Below are 13,137 nucleotides of genomic sequence, written 5' to 3'. Positions count from 1 at the left end.
CCATTTTGTACTGTTCAAAAATTTGAAAAAAAGAACTCAGTAAGATTTCTTGAAAGCATGGGAACATTGAAATTGAAATCAGTTTAAATGACAAGAAGGATAAAAAGAATTCGAGCAGATTCAAAGTAATGGAACAAAAGAGTTTTTAGATTACGTAAAGGGACACAATTGCCGCCCACTTTCCGCCCCTTTAGGTTCTGTAAGAAAATGAACAATTTCAGCAGACAGTTGAATTGTTTGAAATCGCCTGAAAAATTGCATATCTATGATTGTGTATTGCTCTATGTTAATTTCTGAAGGGAATAATTATGAATTTATGGGAATTCAGCAAGACCAGATAAATATGAAAATTCTGAGCATAGTCTGAAGGAATTTGGTACTAACCTAACAATTTCATTGTGCTTTGGGTGAGAATTTGATGGATGGATGGATTTGTTTATTGTCACGTGTACCGAGGTACAGTGAAAACTATTTTTCTGCGTTTGTGGTCTTAAAGTCACGAAGCATAGCTAATGCTTACAAAATCAGTCAGTGGAAATTGACTTAAATGGAACTAAATAAATAAAATAAATTATTTAAGCTTTGTAATAAAGCAGAATGGAGAATCGTGTTTAGTATTTTAATCAAGCGATTGTGAATTTGCTCTGTTTATTTAAGAATCGGTAGCCATGAGAGAAGGCTAACTGTTTGAAAGTCACGAGCTCATAAGTTCATGAGATACAAGAGCAGAATTATGCCATTCGGCCCATAGAGTCTGTTCCACCATTCTATCATGCCTTATATAGATACATAGAACAGTACAGCACAGAACAGGCCCTTCGGCCCTCAATGTTGTGCCGAACCATGATCACCCTACTCAAACCCACGTATCCACCCTATAACCGTAACCCAACAACCCCCCCTTAACCTTACTTTTATTAGGACACTACGGGCAATTTAGCATGGCCAATCCACCTAACCTGCACATCTTTGGACTGTGGGAGGAAACCGGAGCACCCGGAGAAAACCCACGCACACAGGGGGAGGACGTGCAGACTCCACACAGACAGTGACCCAGCCGGGAATCGAACCTGGGACCCAGGAGCTGTGAAGCATTTATGCTAACCACCATGCTACCCTGCTGCCCCCGATATGTTCCTCATGATATATGTTCCTCATCTGTTACCTACAATGTTACAGACCAAGAGCTGGATTGCAAAATCAGCCAGAGCATCTCCTCCCTAGATCACATGACCTCGGTGCAGGAGTCAGCAATTCCACCTCCCCAGCCTAAACACCTTCAATGTGATCATAGCAGATCCTATCCTGGCCTCAACTCCACTGTCCTGCCTGGTCTCCATAATCCTTCAACCCATTACCAATTGAAAATCTGTCTAACTCCTCCTTAAATTTACTCACTGTCCCTGCATCCACTGCACTTTGGGGTAGCAAATTCCACAGATTCACAATCCTTGGCAGAAGTAGTTTTTCCTCAAATCTGTTTTAAATTTGCAATCTCTTATTCTAAGGTTATGACCTCTCATTTTAGAATGCCACACAAGAGGAAGCATCAGCTCCACGTCTACTTTATCCACATCTTTTAGCGTCTTGTATACCTCAATTAGATCTCCCTTCATTCTTCGAAACTCTAGAGGGTTTAGGCCATGCAAGCACGAGCTGTGAGAATCTGTAATTTCCTTTGATGTAGATATTTGTACATTAAACACCCTTTGGAAGTTTAGAACAGAAACCACAGGATGCTGACGTAATTTATTTTGGTCAAAGCAGTGAAGCGCTAGGTTCCTCTGTTCGTGTGTGTCGTCTGATTCAAGCTCTAATATTTTCTGTCTGATATTGTGAGTTTGAGATCATTATTTAAGTGACTGGAATCAAACAGCTAACAAAAGGGAATGTATTTAACAAATCTTTTCGAACTTATGACAGAAAGGGCTATGAAATGCCAGGAAAATGTTATAGTTAGGCGGCGAAGATATGGGGCCCCTACAAGATCGAATTAGAGAGTACATAAAGCAATTAGATCTGCAGTTAAAGGAATTATGACAGCAAGTGAGAGATCAGCAAACAATACAAGACCACAAGACCCAGGAAAGGGATAAGACCGACCAGCTTAGTCCACAAATAGGTGATAAGGTCTTGTTAAGGGTCACCCCTGAACAGACAGGCTTTGCCCCAAAGTGGACTGGACCATATGATATTATCATGACCAGTGATACCTGTGCATTTGTAGATATGAAAGTGAAGGGCCGGTGGAATCATTGGTCCCAACTGGAAAATGTAATCAACGGAATGATGGCTGAGCCAGAGGCAATGTCTATCTTGGAGGCCGCCTGGAATGCCAGGATATCAGGAATGATGAAACACACTAGAGAATGGAATATTTGGGGAATAGGAGTGATAATGGTGCTAACCAGGGTCTGGATTATATTTAGATGGGTCACCATGCAGGCGTGAGCACATCGTGCTCAGATACAAAACCAACAGCAGCACAGCCACAAAACAAAACCAATAGCAGCACAGACACAAACTTGATGAAATAGAAGTACTGTAGTAAGATTATAAAAATAACATAACTATGAAGCCCTGAATAACAGGACGTATTTGGCACACTCAGGAAAAGAAACGAGTGGACCAGAACCGAACACCTGGTGATGGCCAGATCATTCTGTTTTAAAACTTTCAGATCAAACATCCAAAGGGATGGAACGACAGTGGCCACTTCGCCTCTGGGGACTCATGATACTGGTAACCTCAAGACGATTACAAGCACAAAAGAATGCTGATGCACTGCTGATGTCACAACAAACGCTAGAAGAACGTAACTACATGAACTATGGGGCTTTGTATAATTTCACTATATCCCTGAAGCCAAGGACTGGAGTAAAGACAGGGGGTGGGATTCTCCCATCGGGCGGCGAAGTGTCGACGCCGGCGTAAAAATGGAAGTGTTTTACTCCGGCATCGGCGTCTGTTCCGGGACCCCATTCTCCGGCCCACAGGGGATGGGCACGGCGCTTGTGCGGCCCACGCCGCTCCAGCTGCCGATCTCAGCACCGCGGGGTCCTCGCATGCGCAGTTGGGCCGGCGCCAACTAGCGCATGCGCAGTGGCCTTCTTCCCTGCGCCAGCCCCGCCGCCAAATGGCGCAGGGCTACAGGAGCCGGCGCGGAGAAAAGCAGGTCCCCAACCAGAGAGGCCGGCCTGCCGATTGGTGGGCCCCGATTGCGGGCCAGGCCACTACGGAGCCCCCCCCCCCCCCCCCCCCGGGATCGGGGTCACCCCCCCCCCCCCCACTCCACAGGCTGCCCCCGGACCTTTCAACGCCGAGGTCCCGCCGGCTCAGAGGATGTTAGAACGGTGCCGGTGGGACTCGGTTTTTTTGTGACGGCCGCTCGGCCCATCCGGGCCGGAGAATTAGCGTGCTAGCCCGGGCAGTAGAGTCGGCCCATATTCCGACCAGTGCCGCACCGACCAAGCCAGCGCCGATTCTCCGCTCTGCAGAGAATTGCGTACCACCGGCAGGGCACGATTTGCGCGGCACGGCGCGGATTCCCCCACCCGGCGAGGTTTATTTTAATCATGTGCTGCAAGTACACTCGGGGAACGGGCGAGATTCTCCGCAAATGCTACATCCACCAAACAGAAGGAAGAAAGCCTGATAGATGTCATTTCAGAATAATCTGTGCACCCCATCAGACCCCAGCCAATGGTTACCTACAGAAAAGAGGCAGGGTTATGTGGATATTATAAGGAGGTGAGGGCAGCAGCATTATCATTGTACATATATTTTCCCCCTCTTCCGACGACACATCCCATAATAATCCACCCAGTCCGAGGAACTGTCATGTACCACAGTCATGAAAGGACCAGAGAACAAACTTGTATAATAATAAAAATGTTTCACGAACCTACTGAAGTCCTCTTGGACAGTTAATCATTTTGGTAGACATTTGCTATCCGGTGAATCTAATTAGTTTGAATTTTTCATCAGATAGTGGTGTACAGGCCCAAGAGGTTCGGTAATGCTAATTAATAGGAGAAAACTTGTGGTTGTTATGCTATCTCACAATGCAGGGAAAACATTAAAGCTGTTAGGTCAACTAAGGTTGAATCTCACTTATTCCAGAAAATGAAAATAAAGCTATTTCAGGGATTGAATTTAAAGGTTCCTAGAATATCTATCATGTAACAGGAACCCCATTTGCAGCAGAGTTCTGGGGCAGTGGCAGCAATTGCTTTGAGGACATTCCAGAGCAAGGTTTTTAAACAAGATAAAAGTTCATTAAACTAATTCCAAATCAGATAAATTAATTTTTTCTTAGCTTTACTGTAAAGGTTAGTCTCCATGAGTATGGTGTATGAGGATGTGGGTTACAATTAGTTATCTTGGTTTCTGTACTGAACCAGCAACAATCATTTCTCTTTATCAGCCTCATCTGTTCCCTTAGCATTTTGAAAGCTGGAACAAATTGCCACTTAACTTTCCAAATTCCAGGGAATCCCGACATCCATCCTTCGTGTCATCGCCTCGTCACCCTTGAATTCCAGACTTAATTCTGATAGGCCTGCAGTATCCTCTCTTCTTGATCACCATGGATGGGATTCTCTGTTAGCCGACCCCAAAATCGAGAAAGGCGATTTGGCGTAGAATCATTTGCGATGCCACAATCACGGCACATGCCAATTTGACACCAAATTGCAATGCTCCAGCACCTCGACAGCAGCATCAATGCGTTAGTGAACACACGTTCTGTGAACACCATTTGCATTTCTTCAGGGGGCCCGACCCGGTATTCTCCGGGGCCTCCGCGATTCTCCGCCTCCGATGGGTCGAGTTCCAGATAGCCTGGTTCACTTGTGCTTTTAAATATTGTGAAACTGGCATGGTGGCTGCTGCGGGAGAGAGAGATGGGGAAAGTTTCCACCACCGTCATAGTTGGCTGACAGTTGTGCTGCTGGCCAGGGAGCTTCTGCCAGGACTGTGGGGAGCAGCTGGGGATGGTCAGACTGTGGGCTGGGGAGGATGGGCACAGAACACCATTGTCACAGCGGTAACAGCCCACTGTGAATCTAGTGCCACAGGTTGTATAGATGTTTCCCCTAGGTACCCTCTGGCCCCAGCCACCCCAGGAGAAATACTGTTGCTCTTTTATAACCATAGTGTGTTTAACCCATATAAGATGAACAAATGATCACCCAAATTGTTTAGTACAATAATAGTTTATTTGACGCATACAAAATTGTTTACTTAATTAATGACATGTTCATGCACATTGGACTATAACTAACACACTTAAACAACCTTAACTTAACTTCCAGGTGACCAGCAGATAGAGTAGATAAGGCCTTATCTGGATTCTGGTAGTCTAGCAGAACTGGCTTCTACTGCCTGAGGCTCGAGTTCCAGTCGATCAGGTTTGAGGGCTGCTTCCATAGCGATATAGTCGCTGATTAAATTGATGCGACCATCAATTCACACGAGACGGAGAGTTGAAGTGAACAATGGTTTTAATCAGCTAGAACTGTGCCTGCCTGCGACTGCTCTGTACTGAGTGCCGCCTACAGGCTACAGATCTATATACCTCCCCCGAGGGGGCGGAGCCATAAGCGGAGCCCACAACGGCATCAACATAATACAGTGTAATGTAACACAATGGTGAATGGTCGCAGTAATACGTTCACCACAGTGGTGAAATGCACCCCACTTGCTTGGATGAGTCCTGCTCCAACACTCAAGAAGCTCGGCACCATCCAGGACAAAGCAACTATGCTAGGTTGGCAGCCCATCCACCACAATTATCACAATGTCGCTCTTCTGGGAAATATACGTAGCAGTCATACTGGTTTTGTACATTTGTTCAATTGCAACAAGGTTCAATCCACAGCATAACTGGAGTTAACCTCAGCAAGATTCAGTGGACAGGATTCTCCGTTTGGGAGACTAGTGTTCCCGCTGGAACTGAATCACGCATAATTCACGTTATCGCTGGGGCCATTATTTGATCCAAAGATGCCACTGAGGAGAGGAGGGCAGGCACCCTTCCCCAGGTTGGCCCTCAGACTCAAGCCCTCCCTCCTGAACAGCGCCTGGGAGCAGGTGCCTAGATCACCTGGAGGACCGGCACGCAATGCCAGAAGAAGGTGAATGACTTCCTTCAGCCGGACATCATGGTGGGCCTGCTCCAGATTGAAGGTGAGGTACATCCATCATAGCTCGGATGCACCTGTGTGCGGATGTTTCGAAATTAGCCAGAGGCAAAAAGGTTCAGGGTCTCTGTCACCTTGACGGCCTTGTGAGCGGGTATCCTGCTCCATACCCGCACGGTGCCAGGTGAGCCATAGGTGTGTTGTGAGAGCGGTCACCACCTGCTTCCAGACACCTCCATGCTAAGTGGCTTCTGCACTGGCTGGGGTGGGGTAAGCGAGGAGGTGTGCATTCTGGGAGCCTAGCTGCAGTGTGATGTGTGGCCTGGCTACAACACACAGGTTGTGACAGAGGGCTGGTCAGGTTTCCTGGCTGGGGGCAGGATGGATGGTATGGTGGTTAATTAGGGCTTGGAGACAGTTTGTGATCTTGAGGAATGGACTAGCTGTTAGTGTCACTGGTGATACCTCTGCTCTGAGAGGGGCAGTGTCCAAGAGAGGGTGCGAAAGGTCATGGTGTAAGTGTCTTTTTGTTGCGCTGAGCTCTGCTATTCCCCGGTTTCCTCTGATGTAGGGCTGCGCGTCTGGTGAGAACAAGGAACAAAGAAAAGTACAGCAGAGGAACAGGCCCCTCTAAACTAAAATCTGCTACACTTCCGGGGTCCATACCCCTCTATTCCCATCCTATTCATGTATTTGTCAAGACGCCCCTTAAACGACACTATCGTCCCTGCTTCTGGACCCTCTCCAAAGCCTCCATATCCTTCTGGTAGTGTGGCGACCAGAATTGAAAACTATACTCCAAATGTGGCCTAACTAATGTTCTATACAGCTGCACCATGATTTGCCAATTTTTATACTCAATGCCCCGGCCAAGGAAGGCAAGCATGTTGAACCCTTCTTGACTACCTTCCCAACCTGTGATGCCAATTTCAGTGACCTGTGGACCTGTACACCTAGAGCTCTCTGACTGTCAATACTCTTGAGGGTTCTACCATTCACTGTACCTGTGTCAGACTTTCCAAGAGTGAGTGCATTGAGGAGTGCCAATACCCAGTGCGTTGGTGATTGTGCGTGGCCACGCCCATCCTCTTTCTGATTGTTTACATTTTATTTATTTATAGGATGTGGGCGCTGCTGGTTAGGCCAGCATTTATTGCCCATCCTTAGTTACTCTTTAGAAGATGGTGGTGAGTTTCCATTTTGAACTGCTGCAGTCCTCGAGGAGTAGGTACACCCACTGTGCTTTTAAGGAGGGAATTCCAAGATTTTGCCCCAGCAACAGTGAGGGACTTGGAGGGGAACCTCTAGGTGGTGGGGTTCCCAGGTATCTGCTGCTCTTATCCTTCTAGATGGTAGTGGTCCTGGGTTTGGAAGGTGTTGTCTAAGGAAGGCTGGCAAGTTCCTGCAGTGCATCCTGTAGATGGTACACACGGCTGCCACTGTTTGTCGGTGGTAGAGGGTTTGAATGTTTGTGGAGGGGGAGCAATCAAGTGGGCTGCTTTGTCCTTGATGGTGTCAAGCTTCTTGAGTGTTGTTGGAGCTGCACTCATCCAGGCAAGTGGAGAGTGTTCCATTACACTCATGACTTATGCCTTGTAGATGGTAGACAGGCTTTGGGGGATCAGGAGGTGGGGTACCCGCTGTAGAATTCCTAGCCTTTAATCTGCCCTCGTGGCCACAGTATTAATATGGCTAGTCCAGTTCAGTTTCTCATCAATGGTGCCCCTAGGATGTTGATTATGTGGGATTCAGCAATTGTAATGACATTGAATGTCAAGTGGTGATGGTTAGATCCTCTCTTGTAGTAGATGGTCATTGCCTGGCACTTGGGTAGCATGAATGCAACTTGTCCCTTGTGAGCCCAAGCCTGGACATTGTCCAGGTCTTGATGCATTTGCATATTGATTGCTTCATTATCTGAGGAGTTGCGAATGGTGCTGAACATTGTGCAGTCATCTGCAAACATCCCCACTTCTGACCTTATGATGGAAGGGAGGTCATTGATGAAGCAGTTGAAGATGATTGGGCCTAGGACACCCATCTGAGGAACGGTAGCACAGTGGTTATCACTGTTGCTTCACAGCAGCAGGGTTCGATTCCCGGCCTGGATCACTGTCTGTGGAGTTTGCACTTTCTCCCCATGTCTGTGTGGGTTTCCTCCGGGTGATCTGGTTCCCTCCCACAGTCCAAAGATATGCAGATTAGATGGATTGGTCATGCTAAATTGGCCCATAGTGTCCAAAGGTTAGGTGTGGTTGCTGGGTTATGGGGATAGGGTGGAGTGAGTTTATATAGGGTGCTGTTTCAGGGACCGGTATAGACTCGATGGGCCGAATGGCCTCCTTCTGCACTATAAATTCTGTGATTCTATGATGTCCTGGAACTGAGATGATTGACCTCCAACAACCCCAACCATCTTCCTTGTGTCAGATATGACTCCAACCAGTGGAGAGTTTTCCACATTGCTGAGTCGATGCCAGTGTTGTTACTCCACTGGAACAGCTTGATTGGGGTGTGGCAAGTTCTGGAGCACAAATCTTCAATACTATTGCGGAATATTTTCAAGCTCATAGCCTTTGCAGTATCCAGTGCCTTCAGCCGTTTCTTCACACCATGTGGAGTGAATCATATTGGCTGAAGACTGACATCTGTGATTCTGTGGATCTCTGGAGGAGACCATGTATCATGTATTCAGCACTTCGGGCTGAAGATTAGTGCTGAGATAAGAGGGTCTACAGGGTGGCGGACTGGGTGCACTCCCACATAGAACATAGAACAGTACAGCACAGAACAGGCCCTTCGGCCCTCGATGTTGTGCCGAGCCATGATCACCCTACTCAAACCCACGTATCCACCCTATACCCGTCACCCAACAACCCCCCCCCCCCCCATTAACCTTACTTTTTTTAGGACACTACGGGCAATTTAACATGGCCAATCCACCTAACCCGCACATCTTTGGACTGTGGGAGGAAACCGGAGCACCCGGAGGAAACCCACGCACACAGGGGGAGGGCGTGCAGACTCCACACAGACAGTGACCCAGCCGGGAATCGAACCTGGGACCCTGGAGCTGTGAAGCATTTATGCTAACCACCATGCTACCCTGCTGCCCCTGCATGACCAAAGGTTCTCTGAACATTTTCAAGTGAGCAGTGTGAACAGCATAGGGCAGCACGATGGCACAATGGTTAGCACTGCTGCCTCACCGCGCTGAGGTCCCAGGTTCAATCCCAGCTCTGGGTCACTGTCCATGTGGAGATTGTACATTCTCCTCGTGTTTGTGTGGGTTTCACCCCCACAACCCTAAGATGTGCAGGGTAGGTGGATTTGCCACGCTAAATTTCCCCTCAATTGGAAAAAATGAATTGGGTACATCAAAAAAAATTTTTTAAAGCAGTGTGAATAGCCAGGTGTTTGTAAGTTGCGCCAGACGGGTGTATCTAAATCATATGCTGCAGCCAGGCCACCCGATCCTCCAGATTTTGCTTCCAGTGTGCATGGCTCACCAATCTGGACCTGTGTGATTGCACCATCTAGTAGCCGATTATTATAAATGCCAATGTGTGTTTTGATATTAATTTACTTAATCGAAAAAACTGCAGGACCAGTAGGATAATTTGGCTCAGTAGCATCCAGGCCCCTGAGCCAGATGCTCAGGATTCAAGATCCACTATCGGACTTATTGGTCACTGAGGATGTCTTTGGCTCAATGGTTTGATATTCAGCTTGCTAATCCTTCCAACACTTCCCTCCTGTTTCTCAAAGAGAAAACAAAATGTGTGTGTGTGGGTGTGTGTGTGTGGGTGTGTGTGTGGGTACACAGGTGCACAACAGCAGCAGCAACTTGCCGGTATACGGTGACCAACTTTTGGTCTAATAAGTAGGCTTTAAACAGTGTTGTGGAGATGCCGGTGTTGGACTGGGGTGGGCACAGTAAGCAGTCTTACAACACCAGGTTAAAGTCCAACAGGTTTATTTGGAATCACTAGCTTTTGGAGCGCAGCTTTTCATGAGGCTAATGAAGGAGCGGTGGTCCGAAAGCTAGTGATTCCAATTAAACCTGTTGGACTTTAATCAGGTGTTGTATGACTTAAACTGTGTGGAGAGGTTTATTAAGATAATTCCAGAATTTAGGGCTTAGATAGCTGAAAACATGGCTGGAAAATTAAGGATGAGCTAATTGAGTCTCGGGGTAATAAATGCATGAATGAGTACATCAGCTGCTGATGGGTTAAAGCAGGGGCGCGGATGGACAATGATATAGAGGTGGAAGTAGCTGGTCTGGAGTGAATATGGGGTCAGACAGCTCCGAATTTGACTTCATCACACTCCTGTAAGCATCTTGAGGACATTGTATCATGTTTAAGGTGCTATGTAGTTTGTTGTTGTTGGCCAAACAGTGTGCCAAGGCTGCAAACCCTTTGGGAAGGGGGAAGGAGTGGGTGAGGAGGGGACATAGTATTCCGGCAGGGACCAAAAACGCTGGTCTTGCTGACATGAGATCATTTTGGTTTATCCAGCAACAGATATCAGCCAAGCAGCATGACCAACCAGAGATAGTGGTGAGGTCGAGGGAGGTGGTGGTGAGGTCTAGCTGGTTGGTGATGACGTCGAGGGAGGTGGTGGTGAGGTCTAGCTGATTGGTGGTGAGGTCGAGGGAGGTGGTGGTGAGGTCTAGCTGGTTGGTGGTGAGATCGAGGGAGATGGTGGTGAGGTCTAGCTGGTTGGTGGTGAGATCGAGGGAGATGGTGGTGAGGTCTAGCTGGTTGGTGGTGAGGTTGAGGGAGGTGGTGGTGAGGTCTAGCTGGTTGGTGGTGAGGTTGAGGGAGGTGGTGGTGAGGTCTAGCTGGTTGGTGGTGAGATCGAGGGAGGTGGTGGTGAGGTCTAGCCGGTTGCTGGTGAGGTCGAGGGAGATGGTGGCGAGCTCTAGCTGGTTGGTGGTGAGGTCTAGCTGGTTGGTGGTGAGGTCGAGGGAGATGGTGGTGAGCTCTAGCTGGTTGGTGGTGAGGTTGAGGGAGGTGGTGGTGAGGTCTAGCTGATTGATGGTGAGGTCGAGGGAGGTGGTGGTGAGGTCTAGCTGATTGGTGGTGAGGTCTAGCTGGTTGGTGGTGAGGTCTAGCTGGTTGGTGGTGAGGTCGAGGGAGGTGATGGTGAGGTCTAGCTGATTGGTGGTGAGGTCGAGGGAGGTGATGGTGAGGTCTAGCTGATTGGTGGTGAGGTCGAGGGAGGTGATGGTGAGGTCTAGCTGATTGGTGGTGAGGTTCAGGGAGGTGGTGGTGAGGTCTAGCTGGTTGGTGGTGAGGTCGAGGGAGGTGATGGTGAGGTCTAGCTGATTGGTGGTGAGGTTCAGGGAGGTGGTGGTGAGGTCTAGCTGATTGGTGGTGAGGTCGAGGGAGGTGGTGGTGAGGTCTAACTGGTTGGTGGTGAGGTCGAGGGAGATGGTGGTGAGGTCTAGCTGGTTGGTGGTGAGGTCTAGCTGGTTGGTGGTGAGGTCTAGCTGGTTGGTGGTGAGGTTGAGGGATGTGGTTGTGAGGTCTAGCTGGTTGGTGGTGAGGTCTAGCTGGTTGGTGGTGAGGTCGAGGAAGGTGGTGGGGAGGTCTATCTGGTTGGTGGTGAGGTCTAGCTGGTTGGTGGTGAGGTTGAGGGAGGTGATGGTGAGGTCTAGCTGGTTGGTGGTGAGGTCAAGGGAGATGGTGGTGAGGTCTAGCTGGTTGGTGGTGAGGTCGAGGGAGTTGGTGGTGAGGTCTAGCTGGTTGGTGGTGAGGTTGAGGGAGGTGATGGTGAGGTCTAGCTGATTGGTGGTGAGGTCGAGGGAGGTGATGGTGAGGTCTAGCTGATTGGTGGTGAGGTCGAGGGAGGTGATGGTGAGGTCTAGCTGGTTGGTGGTGAGGTCGAGGGAGGTGATGGTGAGGTCTAGCTGATTGGTGGTGAGGTTGAGGGAGGTGGTGGTGTGATCTAGCTGATTGGTGGTGAGGTCGAGGGAGGTGGTGGTGAGGTCTAACTGGTTGGTGGTGAGGTCGAGGGAGGTGGTGGTGAGGTCTAACTGGTTGGTGGTGAGGTCGAGGGAGGTGGTGGTGAGGTCTAGCTGGTTGGTGGTGAGGTCGAGGGAGGTGATGGTGAGGTCTAGCTGGGTACCATCGATGGACTTACAGAATGTAACATTGTGTTTGTGAGTGCTATCACCCGGGTGAGCATATAGATGAGAGTGGGCGGAGGACAAGAATTGTTCTTTGGTGGCCTCCAAAGACATTGCTGCAGGAAAGAAGCCATTGTACGTGAGTCTCTGGCTATGACTGGATGGATAGAGAAGGAAGCAGCTGGAAGAAGCTGCACCCAGCTAAATGATAATGCAGAGGTTTTGGAGGAGGATGGCATCGTCCAATCGTGTCAACATCTTCAGACAGGTTAAGAAGAATGAAGATGAATAGTTTGCCATGATCATTTCCATGTCCTGAATTGATTGATTGATTGATTGGTTGTCACATGTATCAAAGTACAGTGAAAAATATTTTTCTGCGACCAAGAGAACGTACACAGTACATACATAGTAAACAAAAAGAATAATAGACAAAGTACATCGACAAATAGTGATTGGTTACAGTGCGGAACAAAGGTCAAACAAAGAAAATACATGAGCAGGAACAGCTTACAGGGAACAGCTCAGCCCGAGGGAGAGTCGTTGAGGAGTCTAGTAGCTGTCGGGAAGGTGCTGGACAGGTAGGCAAGGTGGTTAAGAAGCCATATGGGATACTTGCCTTTCTTAGTTGAGGCATAGAACATAAGAGCAGGGAGGTTATGATGGAGCTGTACAGAACATTTGTTTTCCACAGCTAGAGTATTGTGTACAGTCCTGGTCACCACACTCGAGAGGGTGTTTCCTGGTCTGGAGACTTTCAGCTATGAAGGGAGGTTTGTTAGGCCGGGGTTGTTCTCCTTGGAGCAGGGAAGGCTGAGGGGAACCTGACTGAGGTGTTTAAATTATGAGGGGCAT

The sequence above is a fragment of the Scyliorhinus canicula genome, chromosome 4 (assembly GCF_902713615.1).
Source record: "Scyliorhinus canicula chromosome 4, sScyCan1.1, whole genome shotgun sequence".
NCBI classification, from domain to species: Eukaryota; Metazoa; Chordata; class Chondrichthyes; order Carcharhiniformes; family Scyliorhinidae; genus Scyliorhinus; species Scyliorhinus canicula.
The sequence above is the reverse complement of the archived record's forward strand: the minus strand, read 5'-3'. Positions refer to the sequence as shown.